The 18,620-nt window shown below is 41.8% G+C and overlaps 1 protein-coding gene across 5 annotated transcripts in view; it reads right to left on the bottom strand.

The window, feature by feature from the left end:
- PC (pyruvate carboxylase) overlaps positions 1 to 18,620 on the bottom strand; it is a 103,829-nt gene that overhangs the window by 70,195 nt on the left and 15,014 nt on the right. For 3 of the 5 annotated variants that reach the window (XM_014554902.2, XM_032489948.1, XM_032489946.1), the window contains one exon: positions 16,689 to 16,723. The exons of the other annotated variants lie outside the window; for them this stretch is intronic. The gene's annotated coding sequence lies outside the window, so the exon portion shown is untranslated. The remainder of the gene's footprint in view (positions 1 to 16,688; positions 16,724 to 18,620) is intronic. 5 annotated transcript variants of the gene reach the window in all.

Raw genomic sequence — 18,620 nt, forward strand, 5'->3', positions numbered from 1 at the left:
TGTAAGAAATGTTCACAGAAATCCTGCAAAGTGAAATAAAAGTACACTAGACAGTAACGCAAAGCCATATTAAGAAATGAAGATTTCAAAAAAGGTAAAAACATAAAATCTAATGTTATTATAACAATAGTTTGTAACTGCCTTTTTTGTTTTCTACCTGATTTAAGAGACTACAATTGGCCCTTGAACAACACAGGTTTGAACCATGTGGGACCACTTACACACAGATATTTTTCAAATAGTAAAAACTACAACACTGCACCATCCATGGCTGGTTGAATCTGCAAATGCAAAGGAACCACAGATACAAACGGCCGACAATAAATTGTAAATGGATTAATCTCTGCATTGTTCAAAGGTCAACTGTAATACAGTTAAAGAAAAAAACAATTATTAGTGGAAAAGCTAGTATTATTATAACTTTGGTTTGTAATGTCAAATCTTGTTTTCTACATAATTTAGGAGACAAATGCACTTAAAAGAATTATTACTTTATGTTTGGGGGTACACAATATACGAAAATGTAATCTTAAGACACAGCAACTGAAAGGGGTGGGAATGGAGCTATAAAGGAGCGGCTTTTGTACAGTATTGAAGCTAAACTGGTATAAATTCAAATTAATGTTATAATTTTAGGATTTTAAATGTAATCCCCATGGTAACCCTAAAGAAAATAGCTATACAATACACACAAAAGGAAATGAGAAAGGAATCTAAACATTTTACTACAAAAAAAAAAAAAACCCACAACTAAACACAAACGAAAACAGTAACACAGGAAATGAGGAACAAAAAAGCTACAAGTCACATAGTAAACAAATAGCACGCTGATAGAAGTCCCTCCTTATCAGTAATTTCTTTGAATGTAAATGGATTAAACTCTCTGATCAAAAGATAGAGATTGGCAGAATGGATAAAAACACATGATCCAACTATATGGTGTCTACAAGAGATTCACTTAAGATCCAAAGACACAAGCAGGTTGAAAGTGACAGAATGGAAAATGATATTTCATGCACAGTAACCATAACAGAGCAGGGGTTGTTATTCTAATATCAGATAAAACAGACTTTAAATCAAAAAAGGTTAAAAGAGACAAAGAAGGACACTATTTATTAATAGAAAGTTCAACAGGGCAAGAAAATATAACAATTATAAACATTTACACACACCTAATGACAGACTATCAAAGCAAAATCTGATAAAACTGAAGGGAGAAATAGATAGTTCCACAATAATAGTTGGAGTCTTCAATACCCCACTCAAAATAACAGATAAAACAACCAGACGGAAGACAAGTAAGTAAACAGAGGACTTACGCAACACAATAAATCAACTAGATCTAACAGACATAGAAAGAACACTCTACCCAACAACAGAATACACATTCTTCTCAAGTGCAGATGGGATGTTTTCCAGGACAGACCATATATTAGGCCACTAATTAAGTGTCAACAGATTTAAAAAGATAGATATCATACAAAGTATCTTCTCTTACCCTAACAAGATGAAGTCAGAAATTAATAACAAAAGGAAAACTGGAAAATTCACAAATTTGTGGAAATTAAACAACACATTTTTAAACAGCCCATTGTTCAAAGAAGAAATCACAAGGGAAATAAAATACCTTGGAGATAAATGAAACCAAAACCACAACATACCAAAACTTACAGGATGCAGTGAAAGCAGTGCTACGAGGGAAATTTATAGCTATAAATGCTTATGTTAAAAAACAGGAAAGCTCTCATGACTGAACCATTATGCTATACACCAGAAAGCGACACAACATTGTAAACTAGCTGTATGTCAATAAAAAAGAATGCAGAATTTTTTTAAATCATTAAAAATTTTTAAAAAATTTTTAAAAGGAAAGAAAGATCTTAAATCAACACCCTAACTTTATAATTTAAGGAACTAGAAAAAGAACAGCTAAACCCAAAACTAGCAGAAGGAAGGAAATAATAAAGATTAAGAGCAGGGATAAATGAAATAGAGAAAATCAATGAAATCAAAAGCTGGTTCCCAGAAAAGATCAACAAAATTAACAAACCTTTAGCTGTATGGACTAACAGGAAAAAGAGAGAAGACTCAAATGATTAAAACCAGAAATGAAAGTGGGGACACTACCACCAATGATCCTACAGAAATAAAAAGGCTTATGAGAGATAACTGCACAACTGTACACCAACAAATTTAATAACCTCGTGGACATGGACAAATTCCTAGAAACACAAAATCTAAACCACAAAGAAATAGAAAATCTGAATAGACCTGTAACTAGCAAGGAGACTGAATCAGTAATCCAAAATCTCTCCACAAAGAAAATCTCTGGACCTGATGGCTTCACTGTGAATTCTACCAAACATTTAAGGAAGAACTAATACCAATCCTCCTCAAAATTTTCCAAAAAACTCTAGAGGACAGGGTACTTCCTAACTCATTCTATGAGGCTAGCAGAATCCTAAGAACAAAGCCAAAGACACTACAAGAAAAAAAAATAATAAAGCTACAGATCAATATCCCTTATGAACTGCGATGTAAAAATCCTCAAAAGATACTAGCAAACAGAATTCAGTGGCATATTAAGAGGATTATACACCATGACCTAGTGCGATTTACTCCTGTAATGCAAGGATGCCTCAACATACAAAAAGCCATCAATGTAACATGCCACATCAACAAAATGAAGGGGAGAAAAAACACGCGATCACCCCAATTGATGCAGGAAAAGCATTAACAAAATTTAACATCCTTTCAGGATAAAAACACTCAACAAAATAGTAATAAAAGTAAAGTACCTCCACATCATAAAAACTATTCATGAAAAACCCATAACAAACATAATATGCAATGGTGTAAGACTAAAAGCTTTTCCTCTAACATCAGGAACAAAGTGAGGATGCCACTTCGTCCACTCTGTTCAACACAGTACTAGAAGTTCTAACCAGAGCAACTAGGCAATAAAAAGAAATTAAAGACATCCAAATTGGGAAGGAAGGAGTAAAATTATCTGTTCGCAGATGATATGATCTTATATGTAAAAAACTCAAAGGATTCCATAAAAAAAGCTGTTAGAACTAATACATGAATTCAGCAAAGTAGCAGGATACAAAGTCAGCATACAAAAATCAGTTGCATTTCTATACATGAACAATTAACAATTTGAAAAGAAAATTACAAAAACAATTCCATTTATAATAGCATCAAAAAGTACAAAACACTTAGGAATTAACCAAGGAGGTGAAAGACTGGTACCATGAAAACTACAAAACACTGCTGAACGAAATTAAAGAAGACGTAAATAAATGAAAACACATCCTATGTTCATGGTTTGGAAGACTTAATAGAGTTAAAATGTCAATACTACCCAAAGCTATCTACAGATTCAAAGCAATCCCTATCAAAATCCTAATAACCTTTTCTTTCTTTCTTTCTTTCTTTCTTTCTTTCTTTCTTTCTTTCTTTCTTTCTTCCTTCCTTCCTTCCTTCCTTCCTTCCTTCCTTTCTCTTTCTTTCTCTTTCTTCCTTTCTTCCTTCCTTCCTTTCTTTCTTTTCTTTCTTTCTTCCTTTCTTTCTTTCCTTCCTTCCTTTTCTTTACTTTTCTTTCTTTTTTGCAGAAATAGAAAAATGGAATCTCAAGGGACCCCAAATAGCCAAAACAATCTTGAAAAAGAAGAACAAAACTGGAAGACCTCACACTTCCTAGTTTCAAAACCTACTACAAAGCTATGGTAATCAATTACAGTGTGGTATTGGCATAAAGATAGACACATAGACCAATGGAATAGAGTACAGAGTTCAGAAATAAACTCTCACATATATGGTCAAATGATTTTTGACAAGGATGCCAGGACCATTCAATGATGGAGAAGGACAGTCTTCAACAATCAGTGCTAGGAAAATTGGATATCCACATTCAAAACAACAAAGTTGAACCCTTACCTAGCACCATGTACAAAAATAAACTCAAAATGGATCAAGGACTTAAATGTAAGACCTAAAACAATAAAACTCAGAAGAAAACAGAACAAAAGCTTCAAGACATTGGACACTGGATTTCTTAGATATGACACCAAAGGCACAATACCAAAAGAAAAAACAGACAAATTGAACTTCATGAAAAATTTAAAATTTTGCACATCAAAAGTCATTATTCACAGAGTAAAAAAGCAACCCACAGAAAGGGAGAAAATATTTGTAAATCATGTATCTGATAACGGATTAAAAACCAGAATAGAGAAAAAACTCCTAAAACTCAACAACAACAACAACAACAAAACCAAACAACCCAATTCAAAAATGGGCAAAGGACTTGGATAGACATTTCTTCAAAGAAGACATATGAAAGCCCCAAAAGCACTTTGAAAAGACAAAGTATAATGATGGTTGCCAGGGCCTGGCAGGGAGGGGAGAATGGAAGTTACTGTTTAATGGGGAGAGTTTCTGTTTCACAAGATGAAAAGAGTTGTGAAGATGGATAGTGGTGATGGTTGCACAATAAGTGAATGTTTTTAATACCACTGAACTTTACACTTGAAAATGGTTCAGAGGGTAAAGTTTATGTGTATTACACCACAATAAAAAAATGGAAAAATAAATACGTAGCCTTTTTCTGTATCCAGACAACAGAAGGACAATTTTAAAAGGTTCTTAAGAAAACAAAAACAAACAACAATCAGGCCAGCCTGCAATTAACACATAACAAGATCAATCTGGCAGTAGCAGAAAGATAGCGGGGTATTCAGTCTTCCCAGGAATGAAAAAAAAAAGTGTAAATTACAGGGAATTTTAGAAATCAAAAGGAAAATATTTGGGAAAAGATCTATGTGGAAGTAGGAATTTGCAACCAGTCAAGGGGGACCAGGGTCTGAAATAGGATAATATTATTTTTAAAATCCCTTAAGACATGTATTAATAATTGTGCTATTCCTGCTCCCCAAAGCAACCCTATCTATGCAGTGAATGCTAGAGTGGACCTAGACCCTGGCAAGACCTACTAGGTACAGATGGGCCAACCACAGGTCTTTAAAACCAGGAGGGCAGACCCCAGGGATTCCAGATCCAAAGGGCACACAGGCAGAGCCCAGAGCTTACCCGAGGTCTAAGTTGTAACTTCTAGGACACTCCAGAATATGAGTGAAGCAGAAATAAACCTGATCTACCTCTCCTCACCCCCTAGAGCTACCTGCAAGAAAAATCAAGTGTCTCAATCTTCAGCACTGAGCAACAGGGGAAACAAAAAACTCACCCCGAGAAGTTATAACCACAAGACAACCCTCACAGATTTGTGGGCCAAATTCCTACCACATGGGTGATCAGAAAATACTCAATGCTCTATATTGCTGGTGGGCAGAAGGATAAATTAGCACAACCACACTGGAAGAGAGCTTTGCATAGCTAGATGTGGCAGAAATTCCACTCTAGTTTGTACCATGGAGAAACATGCTCACTACACCAGGAGGCATGTATAAGAATGTGCACAGCAAGGTTGCTCCTAAGAGTAAACACAGGGAAGCAGCCCAAAGGCTTCTTGGCAGTAGAAAGGATAAACACACTGTAGCACATTCACACAGTGGAAAGCTACATAGCCCTGAAAACAAATGGAGTTACATGTATCACCAAGGATGAATTGCTAACGTAATGCTAAGCAAGTCACCGAAGTCTACAGTATGACTCCATGTCTAAGATGTTCAAAGAAAGGCAAAACTAAACAATCAGTTATTTAGAGATTGTTCATAATGGTTAAACTATTGAGAAAATCAAGGGAATAATTACTGCAAATGTCAGAATTGCTGTGGGGGTAAGGGGGGTTGATATGGTCCTAATCTTTTATTCCTTAACCTGGGGGATGGGTACATATATGTTCATTATTTATTTGTGTGTGTGTGTGTGTGTGTGTGTGTGTGTGTGTTAAATATGTCTTCTGTGTGACATTTTGCAACAAACATGGAAAAAAGAAAAAAACTTTGGAATGCTACACAGCTGTTAAAGAATGAGGCAGACATCTGTACTGATATGGGAAGATCTCTAAGATACATTGATAAATATATCTTAGGGCACAGGGCAGAGAGAGAGGATGTAGGAAGAAAAAAAGAACAGAAATATACTTCTAATTTAAATGGACTCATCAGCTCTTAAAGGACAGACAAGACACTTTAATCAGAGGTGGTCTCTAAAGAGTGAAACTGAGTTACAAGGGAGAGAGAACAAAAAGAGTTTTTAATACATTCAAATGTTTATACCAGGTGCAAGTATTACTTAGCTAAAATAAGTTAAGCCCTAAGCCTTTGGGTTACCACTTGGTAACCTGTTACAAGGCTCTATTAGGCTCAAGTGGAGCACCTCTAAGGCAGTTACCTGGGTCATACATGGGCTTCCTTTGCCTTATCAGTAACCGTTCCACCAGACCTCAGATTTTGAGGCAGAAGTCCTCATCATCTCAAATGATTTCACAGCCAAGGGTAGAACTCCAGCCCATCCAAGCCCAGAATCGCACACTCTAGATGTTATGATATAATAAGAAATAATGTGTTTGGTCTTTGTCCTTGTCCTAGGCTCCTGACGCAAGAGTTTCTAAAACCCTTGGAATTCCCTGAGTGACGGGGTGAAAGGAGCATCTTTTGTCCCAAGATGTAGCTCCAGGATGGAGGCTGGTTGCCAGAGGAACCAACCACATGATCAGAGGATTGGAATTTTCAGCCCTACCTCCAGACTTCTAGGAAGGGAAAAGGGCTGGAGATTGAGTTAATCACCAGTGGCCAATCGTGCCTTCATAATGGAACTCCATAAGTACCCTAAACAACAGGGTTCAGGGAGCTTCCTGGTTGGTGGACACATTCAGGTGCCAGGAGAGGAGATCACCCCCAATTCCACGGGGATAGAAGGTCCCGTGCTTGGATCCTTCCAGACCTCACCTAAAGTACCCCTTTATCTGGCTGTTTATTAGCATCCTTTAAAAAAAAGAATCCATAAACGCAAGTAAAGTGTTTCCCTGTGTTCTGTGAGCCATTATAACAAATTATCAAACCCAAGGAGGTTGATTTACAGCCAGTTGCTCCGAAGTACAGGTGGTAACTGACATCAGAAGTAGAAACAGTCTTGTGGGACTGAGCCCTTAACCTGCGGCATCTGCGCAAACTCCAGGTGGTTAGTGTCAGAACTAAATTAAATTGTAGGTCACTCGGTTGGTATCAGAGAGTCAGAGAGTTTGCTGGTGCTGGGGAAAACAGCATATTTGGTGTCAGAGGCATTGTAGGTTAAAAAAAAAATCAGAGACCACTGGTTGGGATTCTATCGATAACTGGACCCTTGGGTTTACTCTGCAGGGCTGGCTGAACTGGGACAAAAATCTCGAAGAGGCAATACTGAAATGTTCTTCTGGGGCCATAAATCTGCTCAGAATGGCTCCATATGCCCTCTGCCCCCAAAATGTCCTTTATCTACCCCAAGGAGAGAAAAGCCTCTTTAAGCTGTGTGTTCTCTCCAGCTGGAGAAGCAAGCCATGAGGGAGAAGAAAACTGACTCAGAGCTGTAAGAACAACAAAGAGAGAGGCCAGCTACAGGGCTAGACACAGACCTTTTCTTAAAAGGTAAAGCATACCACCTTCTAACTCGTGACTTCAGTCTCCACATACTTCTCCCATCAGCAGGAGCCCCCGCTGTCTATTCTAATATTTTCTCCAGATCGGATCTCAGGACTAACTGCTCTGGTCTAAAGCAAATTCAATTTTCTCAGGAAATTCTGAGTTGGGTATAATGCCCACCTGCACAGATGGCACCTCATTCCAGCTCCCTATCTCTACCCCTCTCCCCGACATTGGGTCCTTCCACTGCATGATTGGGTTGCTTTCCCAGCTCTGCATTTCAGGATGGAGGCAGAGTTGTAAATTCAAGCTCCCCAAGTCCCCTGTCCACTTCACCCCACAACAACCTTTCTCCTGTAATACTGTTTGCTTCTTCCCTCCCACATGCACGCAGCAACAGCATGTCTGAATTGCAACAACGGCCTTTCAGAGCTAGTCCCCAAGTCTGACGCCTGACTCTCTCCAGGCCAGGGCAGCCGGCCCACTACCTCCAAAGAGTTTCTCAAAAGCCCATTCGCCTTTCTTGGGGTCGCAGGCTCAAACATCTCAGAGGCTTCTCGTTGTCTCACAGTCCAACAGGCAGCTGGGCATACACAGCACGAATCTCCCAGCCCTGATTCTCACTACCCCACAACAGCATCCACTCTTTCAACAGGGTTTTCTACGTGCCAGGGTCCCATGGGTTCAGCGGAAAACAGACACAAATCTCCACCCTCATGGAGCTTCCCTCACCATCCTCCTGCCAGTGAGGTTGAGGTCATCATCGCCCTTTCCCGGTGCCCGGCTTTCCTCGTCACCATGGCTTTCTTCCAAGTGCCACTGCCTGGGTGCTATCCCCTCCTCTCCACTAACCCAGATATGACTCCCTCGTTCAAGGGAGGGAGTCTTCTCTTCTCTCCTGGGAAGTCCTTCCTGAGCAACTCCCCTCCCACCCAGCCCCGCCGCCCACAGGCCCGGGGCCTCACGTGCTCTCCTCTCCCAGTGAGTCCTCCTGGGACACTTCTCTGCCGGCACCATCAACACAGCCGCCACTATGATGTGTCCACTAGGTGCCACTTCACGTTATTTCATTGAATGCCCCCAGTAGCCCCAGAAGGGAGGTCTTATTGCCCCTATTTTATAGATGATGAAACCAAGGCTCAAAGAGGCTAAGGAACTTCCAGAAGTGACAGGGCTGGTAAAAAGCTAAGCCCGAACTCCACCCCTGTCCCCCTGACTCCAGAGCCCTAGTCTCAACCAGGGCTACACCACTTCCCTGATAATTTTATACACTTGTTTTTTGCATTTAGCATCTTACCCGCCACAGAAACAGCGCTCAGTAAACGGCAATTATGACTTCCTTATCAACTGGTCACTACTGGAACGTGTATTTCACCCCAGCACGTGCACCCCGTCTCTCCTCAACCACAGGATTAGCGACCGTGGGCGGGGACCATGTCATCAGATCCTCTGGTAGCCTGACAGCTTCCAGCATCTGTGCCTGCCACAGGTGCACAGCAAATGCTCAAGGAAAGAACACCACCGTTTCTCAGAATCATGCACAGTAATAACGTTTGCCCTTCTTAAACTATTCAGTCAATTGAGAAAACCCAGGATTAGATAACGGGGAATTTATTCTGCCAAATACTGAAACTGCCATTTAAGAATATAAGGAGTAAAAAGGGATGGAAAGATGGTTTGGGTCAGCAAAATTACAAGCAGCTGTTTTGCAGCCGGCTGGAATGGGATGGTCAAAATCCAGAAAGGCTGAGGAAAGCCTTAAGGTCTTACAGGCTTGGCCTCTGGCAACATGATGGGAAGGAAAGTCCTGCCCTGAGTGAAGACTCCCAACTGGCCACAAGCCCAAGTGACAACAAATAGCTCTTGGGACAGAAGCTGCAAACACCCATCAAGAGATTAATTTCAGTAGGAAAGACAGAGAGTTTCAGGTTGGCCTTTTCAGGCCTGTGCACAATGACACTGAGACACCACATTCTAACACCCTGGGGAACAGCAGAAAGACTCCAAGGCCAGGAATCAGGTTTGTTGCTGCCAAAGCTTAGCGCTCCTCCTCCTGGTGGGGCTGGGTGACTTACTGAAGCCCCCTGAACCTCTGGTCCACCATCCACGACTTTAACCTGTCCCAGCGAGAACTGTCCAATAAATAATAAAACTATAAAGTGCTATACACATGTAGGGCCTATTATCAACAACAGAAGCAAACAGAACATCAGCAGTTGGTTCCATGGTGTCCAGGGGTGCGCTAGTGGAGACCAGACCCTAATATCTGTTGAAACCTTAATGGCTAATGGGTGGGGGAGAGGCTGCCACTACTAGGTTACCAAAGTTGTTTTACTTTTCTTGACTTAAAGATTAAATTCACCTTTGGGGACAGAACATTTTTCCCCTCTGTGTTGTAATTCTATTCTGCTATCCCCAGGCATTCAGTAAAATTTTGTGATGTATCTGGTAATATTTTTAAAAGATGTACTCTGAGAAGTTATGAGACAGGTCTGTTTACATGTTTAAGGCAAAAGAAGAGGGAACAGCCCTGAGACAGGGAGAATGACAGGTGACACGCAGAAGAGAAGAATGAGTAGACAGCTGGCGAAGGAAAGAAGTAACCCAGGTAGATTTCATTCATTTAGCAAATATTTTTTGAGCCCCAACTATGTTCCAGGCTTGGTGGAAAACATAGTAAGCATTCCTTAGGTATTTCAAAAAGTACTTGCAGAGGAGAACTTGGTAAAAGAATTCCAACAGGTCAAGTGTGAAAAGAGCTTGAGTAATTGTTATTTAGAGACGAGACTGACATGTTATCTCTGAAGATGGAAGAGATCAGAGCCATCTAAGACTCAAAAGTCAAATACAGTAGGTTTTGCCTCAAATGGTATCTACGTTCATCTCTCTGCCTTCTGGCCTCCATAGTTTCCAAGGCGAAATGATTAATCTTAATCTTATCAACGATCCCTGGTGATGAGTTGCTTATCTCTTCCTGCTTTCAAGATTCTTTGATTATGATGTGTCCAGGATAAATCTCTTTGACTTTATCCTACTTGGAGTTCACTGAACTCCTTGGGTGCATAAATTATTGGTTTTCATCAAATTTGGGGAGTTTGGGGCTATTATTTCTTCAAAGATTCGTTCTGCTCCTTTCTCTCTACGCACTTTCCAGGACTCCCATCGTGTGTGTGGTAGGTGTTCTACAGGTGTCTGAGGTGTACGGTTTCCTTCCCGTTTTCCCTTTGTTCCTCAGACTGTTTAATCTCAGTTGACCCGTATTCAAGTTTGCTGATTCCTCTGCCTGCCCAGCTCTGCTGCAGCCCCTATAGTGATTCGTTTTCCATTTTAGTTATTGTTTTCAACCCTAGAATTTTTTGTTTGTAATTTCTATCACTTTTGATCATCTGTTTGGTGAGGCACTGCTCTCTTACTTTTTTTTTCCCCTCATACTTTCTTTTAGTTCTTTACACATATCTTTAAATAGCTGATTTGAAGACTTTGTCTACAAAGTCCAACGTCTGAGGTCCTCATGGACAGTGTCTATTGATTGTGCCTTTTCCTGTGTACATGACATTGTTTGTTTCTTTACATGTCTAATTTTTTGTTGAAAAAAGATTCAGCCGTTTTTCTTGAATGAATGTTCCTTGGATTGCTGCAAGCCTTTGATTAATTTCCAGGGATCTGAAAAAGTTGATTTTGCCAGCTTTTGCCAGCTTTCTCATTTCTTTTATGGAGCAATATATTTTAAGAAGTCCTTATTTCACCATTCTCCAAGAACCTATATCCCTTACAGCATTTAGAAAGAGGTTTTCACCCCTCAAAACAATTTTTTGGAGAACAGGAAAAAAAATCTAATATTTAAATACTTTGTACTTAATCTTAAGCCCCAAGTAGTATTATAAGTGCCATACTTCAATTTTTTAAATCTGATTATTTAAAATAAAATACACAGCAACATTTTTTAAATACAAAATTTTATAATTCCAGCATCCAGAAAAAAAAATTGAGATAATATTCCAAAATAACCAACAGTGAGACCTTACACATTGTTTTACTTTTCTCGAGTAAAAGCACCATGGCTCTTGTTCCGTGGTAAGATTTAGAGCAACAGTCTGATTAGGGTACACAGGCTATTTGTAAAGCTGCATTGTAGGATACTGAGTGGACTGCGAGTTTTGCTATAAACATGCCGTCCTGAACAGCCTAGGATGTTTGTGTGCTAGTCCCATTATACCTTAGGTTACATTTCTAGAACTGAAATTACCATGTCCAATGCCTTTTTTTTTTTAATTTTAGGTTCAATTTTCTCTGTACCCTCTGCCATTCAATGCCCTGCCCTGTGGAGGAGCACATTTTCCTCTCTCTTTGGACGGAGATTCTGACACCCAGTGATGTCACTGCCATCACTTAATAATATACTTTCATGCTATTTATCATGCAATGCTCCCTCACCACCTGAAGGGGGAACTCAGAGCCAAAAGTAAGGAAGACAATATTTAAAACTTCTGAAAAGCAGGACTCTAAGACAGTCTGCCACACAAATTTTCTTTTCTTGGAACTCCACAGACCTTCAATCTTACCCATATGGAGCTACGTAAGCATCAGACATCGGAGGGGAGGTCAGACTGCATTAATCATTTTCAACCAGGTCCCATACCATTCACAAGCTTCCTAAAGCCACACTCAGTGACCAAGACAGGAACTCAAGTACACATCTGTTTATTATCTAAAATCCAAATCTCTAACAAGCATTTGATGACAATGTCCTCCCCAAAGAGAGTTGTAGCTCTCCACTGGGAGGTTAGGGAGAGGCCAGGGTTCTCACCATTTCCAGTGGAATGAACTAAAGAACAGGAAACGGCAAGCATGGGTTACAGGTGCCAGAATTTCTTAGTCACCAAGAACTCTAAAGTTTCAGACTCCTTTCCTCTTCATTTGAAAAAGGGTAAGATGCAAGGAGGAAATGCCAGACCTGGACTCAGACGTCTGGGACTCCAACTCTAGCCTGGCTGTGTCACTGGCATGATTTTAAAACTAGCCCTAGGTCAGACAAGGCTTGGAAGATAAGCAGAATCTAAATTCCACCTTACTTTGCATTTTAATTCCACTGATCTTGTGGCCATAGTGCATAGAAATGAAGCTTTGAGCAGATTAATGAAATCCAGTCACACAACCCAGCAGCCTGGGTGTGGAAGTGGAGTTCCACGGGAAGAAAGGATTAGGCATGCTTCAGTCTAGGGCACATGGGCTGTGAGACCATCCCCGGCTAGGGGAAGATGGCAATGACCCAGGGCCCTGCCTAGCAGTAGGAGTCAAAGGCTAAGACCCAGTTCCCCCTGGGCAGCAAGCTCTTGAATTCTAAAGCAGTGTCATCCAGTTGAGAAAGAAAGTCCAAAAGTTGCTCAGGAAAGTAACCTACTACAGTTTGAAATCATATCATTATTTCCTTATTAGGTAAGCTTATTTAATTCTAGGAAGATTAAATTTAAGTATACAAATATGCCTAAGAAAATTAAAACCACAGTATTTATAATTTCATGTTAGGAAATCTGTGTGTATCTGTTACTTTACATACTTAAATGTTCAAGGAAATTTGGTCTGTTCAGAGTAACAAGTCAGCCTCAAGATTCCAATTAAAATGTGTAACTGAGTAACTGGCTTAAACTTGTGATTTTAAGTTGGAATCTTACTAATTTAAAATCAGTATTGGCAGATGACAAATAAGCACATGAAAAGATGCTCCATGTGATTAACCACCAGAGAAATTCAAATTGAAACCACAATGAATGGGATATCACTACACACCTTTAGAATGGCTAAAATGAAGAAGTCTGACCATATCCAATTTAGTGATGATGTAGCAGGATCAGAACTCTCATACACTGCCTGTGGGAATGTAAAATGGTACAACCACTCTGGAAGGCAGTCAGGCAGTTTAAGTTAAACATACACCTGTCATATGATCCAGCCACTCCACTCTTACACAATCTGCCCAAGAGAAAATGAAATATATGTCCATACAAAGACTTGTACACAGAAGTTCACAGCAGCTTTATTTAGAATCACCAAAAACTGAAAACAACTAAAATGACCAAGAACAGGTGAATGGATAAACAAATTGCAGAATATCCACTAATGGAATATTACTCAGCAATAAAAAGAACTATTGATACATGCAACCTGGACAAATCTCAAAATAAGTATGCTGAGTGAATGAAGCCAGACAAAAAAGAAATATACACTATATGATTCCACTTATGTAAAATTTCAGAAAATGCAAACTAATCTGTAATAAGAGAAAGTAGTTCAGTGGTTACTTGGGAGTTGGGAAGGCAGAGAGGGGTGGGAGGAAGGACTTACCAAGGGGCACGAGGACATTTCTGGATAATCACTATCTTAATTGTGGTTATGGTTTCAAAAGTGTATGCATATGTCAAAATATAAATTGTATACTTTAAATACGCGTAATTTATTATGTCAAAAATACTTCAATAAAGCTGTGTGAAAAAAACATAAAATAATATAGGAATATTTAAGAAAATGTAAGTTAGTTTAATGTATTAAATTTACAGGAATCCTTTTAAAAGTATTAAAGATTCTGTTAATTGTAAGTACTAAAACAACTGAAGAAAGTTGAATGTAATTCATAAACTCTCAATTTAAAAATTTCAAATGAGTTAATTTTGCAAATGGATCAAGTATTAACAAAAGACCTCTTAAAGTGATTGTTGAAATTTTCTGGAATCATAAATAGAACAGAAAGATTTGTAGGCTATATTTAAAAGCTAAATGTAAAAGACTAGCCCTTAAAGGAAGGACAAGATTTCTGAGTTTGCAACTTGAACAAATTGAAAATCAATTTTTTTCAACCAAAGTAACTTCTGAATAATCTTTGCATTACACAAAAACCCAGGGGTGGGGGGGGGCATCAAAAATCTCATCCAGACATGCCACCCACCCAAAACTCATCAAGTCAGTTAGTCTCTCTGAATCTTAGCTTCCCCATAACAGAGGAATGTTTTCCAGAATAAATAATCCATTTATTACTAATGACTTAATATTAATCAATTTTATAATGATAACTAGCACATTAGTAAAAGCATTCGGAGAAGCAAATATTAAGAGGTTGGCAGCTTGATATCTCTGCATAGTTAACTGCAGCCTTTCCCAGACCCTGGGCTGACTGGTGACAGACATGCAAAAGGTGACACACGGATCCTCAGAGACTAAGCATGACTCAGCACAGCCAGATCATGGAATTTTCCCGAGGCCTCACTTAGGGATGGATGTTGGTCAGGAGAGGAGCTGCCACATGTGGAGTTTGGCCCCATTCCACACACAGCTGGTGGAAATGTACTTAGAGCAGCCATGGCTATCCCAGCCCCCTGCTTCTCTGGCCTGCAGGCAAATCAGGATAAGGAGGTAAGGAACAGCTGCAATGAGGGGATGCTGAGATGACCCAGGGTTATGCCTTCTGGCATTAAAAAAAAAAAAACAAAACACCACATCCACTTCCCTCCAGGATCACCAAGGAGACAGAAAGGAGAGGCCAGGGGAGGGCAGGAACCTTCAATGGCAGAGTCTTACTTACAGTAACTAAGCATAGCTCAAGGGACTTAGGGACTGAGAAGCCAAACAAGCTTTAACAAATTAAATGACCTGGGAGAAGAAGGCCCTTCGTGGGGACTTATTTTCCCTTCCTATTAATGGATTTTGGAAGACATGCAATAAAAGATGACACTCTGAAAAAACAGAGGCAGGGGGTGGGGGGATGGTCAGAATCTCAGACTCTGCTAATTAGTCTTCTCTGCACCCCAATTTCTCACTCCAAAACAGAAGTGGTTTGGGGACCTTCACTTAACTGTCCCTCTTCTCCCCACAGGGATGCCAGTAAGAGCCGTAACACTCAGCTCTATCAGCCAAGGCAGGAGGCCGAGAGAAAGCAGAGAAAACAGGGCAGTGGAAACTTTGTGGAGGGTGGAGTCCATCAAAGGTCCAGAGCCATTTCCACTCATACCCATCTGCCTTTACACTCTGCCCATTTTCCCAAACAAACTCAGTCTTAGAGTGCTAAACGGCCATGGCTGGCCCACGACCCGGGACAAGCAAGGACTGTGGAAAAATCTCAGGAAGAAGAACAGCTCCTGGGTCCTGAAGGGTCACCTGAGAAAAATCCCCATACAAAGGAATCCCCATGCTGAGCCCTGGACTTGAGCTCTGGGCAAAGTCGTCCCTGAGCCACAAAGTTTCCAGGGCAGCTGGCTGTGAAACGAGGGTGATGGCTGGCCTGCTTCTGGGTGAAGGGAAGAGCATATCAGTGTCGGAAATGCAGGCGGGACACTAGGCAGAGCCAGGCTCATGCCCGGCTAGGATGCTCTCACAGACCAGCAGTGGGAGATAGGACGGGACCATCAGGTGGCTCCCGGCCCGAGGGCCTTGGACTTCAGGCTGCGGAGATGCACCAGGATCAGTGCAATCAGTGGAGTTTCCTGTGTGAGGGGAAACCTTAAGAGTTGGAGGTTAATACAGGGCGGTGCGGCCAGAGAGCACTATGTGAGGGGAAGAGGGGCCTAGTCCACCTTCACCCCCTCATCGTTGTGACTCCCAAAGGCTGAGCATCACTGGAAACACATGTCGTGTGCTTTTACAGCCAGTCACCAGAGCCACTTCCCGCGCCCAGCTGTGCACACCTCCCCACACCCCTCACTGCCCAGCTGCCTGATCTTCACACTGACTCAAGGGGCCTTCTCAGAAGCTGCCCAGCCCTAGAGATGCTTCCCGTGGTCCTAGGAGCCTTGCCACTCCCCCCCCCCCGCCCCCCGCCACAGGCATCTCAAGCCACACACCCTCCAGAAGTAGGGCCTCCTGCTGAAGCTGGCTAGTCGCCAACTGGGGCCAGCAGGGAGCCAGACATCACTTTCCTGTGAAAACCAAGAAAACCAAGAAAACCAAGAGAGATGGGAACAAAGACAACTTATATTTTCCAAAAGTCAGAGCTTGGCCCTTTTTATTTACTGAGCTTGATAACTGACGAGCCAGGACTGCTCACATCCACTGCTGCTGCTCCGGAAGGACCCACATGCACCACCACCCCCCCGACCTGGACCCAGGCACAGCACTTACCCTCAGGGTTTTGTCAGCTCTCAGAAGGCCGCTATCTAAATAAAAGAAAAAGAAAGCGTTACCCTCGTTTCTCTCCAGCACTCCCCAGAGAACCTAGGGGTGGCGGGAACAGAGACTGAGCGCCCAGAGAAGAACTGCTGCTTTGCATCCCCTCATCGCAGGGGCATCTGGGGGACACGAGGACAGCGCAGGGCTGTAAGGACCCCAGTTCTGTTGTCCAACTGCCTGGGCTCCATACTTCGTGCTCTACCACCCATTCCGAAACCACTCAAAGCTTGTTTTCCCATCTGTGAAATGGGAATAACAACACCCCCGTCAGAGGGTTCCCAATGAGGTAACACTCAAAGCACTGGCACCAGGCCTGGTACCGGGGATGCACTCAGACGTTTGCCGACGTGCTTAGTAACAAACATTTAAGTAAAACCTTTTCCTGGCACCCAATACACAAGAACAAGAACTTCTAGAAACTCACTGCTTTATCTGAAGTGCTCTGTCTTTCTGCCTCCTTCCACCCAGCCCCAGGCCCGTTTCCTCTGCAGAGCTGCCTCCAATCCTGCAGAAGCCACCTCCCCAGGGGTCCTCTGAGCCTGGTTCCTGCCTCTACGTAACCTGACACAAATTAAGAAGCTACTTCTGTTTCCCTGGCTAATTCCTCAGATCCTTTCCTGCAGAGATCCCCTCTCCCCTGACACACACACACACACACACACACACAGGAGCACACCCCATGTCTGGACCCATGGGAGCCTAGCTGGTGGTAGGTGACCACTTTTTGGAGTTCACAGATTGCTTTGTTTCTGAAAGGCCACACCTGACAGTCAGCTCCAGCCACTAGTCAATAAAGAGCAAAATGGAGACGCAGGCCTGCAAACCATCAAATGAACTAAGTCCATGTTCCGAGAAAACCAGTTGACTTTGTAGATTATATCAAGGTTGAAAATGAATGTTTAGGGCATTCAATTCAATTAAATACTTCTCGAGCACATGCCTTACATAAGGCACCATACCAAAGGCACAGGCTCTGCTCCCCAAGTGCCAGAAAGTAAGTCGTGGAGGCGAGCTAACAGAGATAAGAACAAGTGACCCACGTGGAAACTCTGAGCCTGACAGCTTGGGGCGGACCCCTGCCACACCCTTTCTTAGCTATGTGATTCTGGGGGAGTTATTTCACCCACAGTTCCTCATCTGTAAACAAGGAGCTAACAGTACTTTCATTGTAGGGCTGTTGTGAGAATCAAATAATACATAAAAGGGGCTTTGCAAGGTCCTTGCCACCACAGAATCAGAGTTCAAAAGGTTGGCTTTTATTATTAATAACAATAAGTCATTATTTATTATCATTATCATTAAAGGAGAGAACCCACAGCCAACTGAACAGATTCGGCAAGACTTTAACGCAGGGAAGCCTGAAAAGTAATTCTGACGGGACAGGGTAAGAGAAGCTCTGCAGAGAACAAGGTCACGGGAACAAGAGCCGTGGAAGGACAAGAAGAAGTGACTTTCAGGGAAACAGCTAACAGTCTCAGATGAGGCTGAGGCAGAAGAGGGTACCTGCGGGGTCGAATGGAAGAAAAAGTCCAATAGGTAGGATCCTATCTTTTCATTCAGTGGGTAAGAGGAAACGGTTGACTCGTTTCATCACTTTCTCATCGTCCACTCTCAGGCCCTACTCCTCTGACAGTTTGGCAAAGCACCCACAGCTGAGCCTAGAGGCAGCTAAAACAGAGGGGAAGGGATGGTCAGGCGGGCCCAGATAAGGCTTCAGAGAGCAGGCAAAACGCCCCACTCCTGGGAAGGATGTCTGCAGATGAGACTAGCCTACAAACAAGCACGCTTGCTAGATGTGGGGAGATGGGCCCCGTTGAGAGAGAGCAGCATGCTACCTGGAGCTAGAGAGAAGGCCTATACCAGTCCTCCAGGGAAATGTTTACC

This window comes from Camelus ferus, chromosome 10 (genome assembly GCF_009834535.1).
Source record: "Camelus ferus isolate YT-003-E chromosome 10, BCGSAC_Cfer_1.0, whole genome shotgun sequence".
NCBI lineage: Eukaryota > Metazoa > Chordata > Mammalia > Artiodactyla > Camelidae > Camelus > Camelus ferus.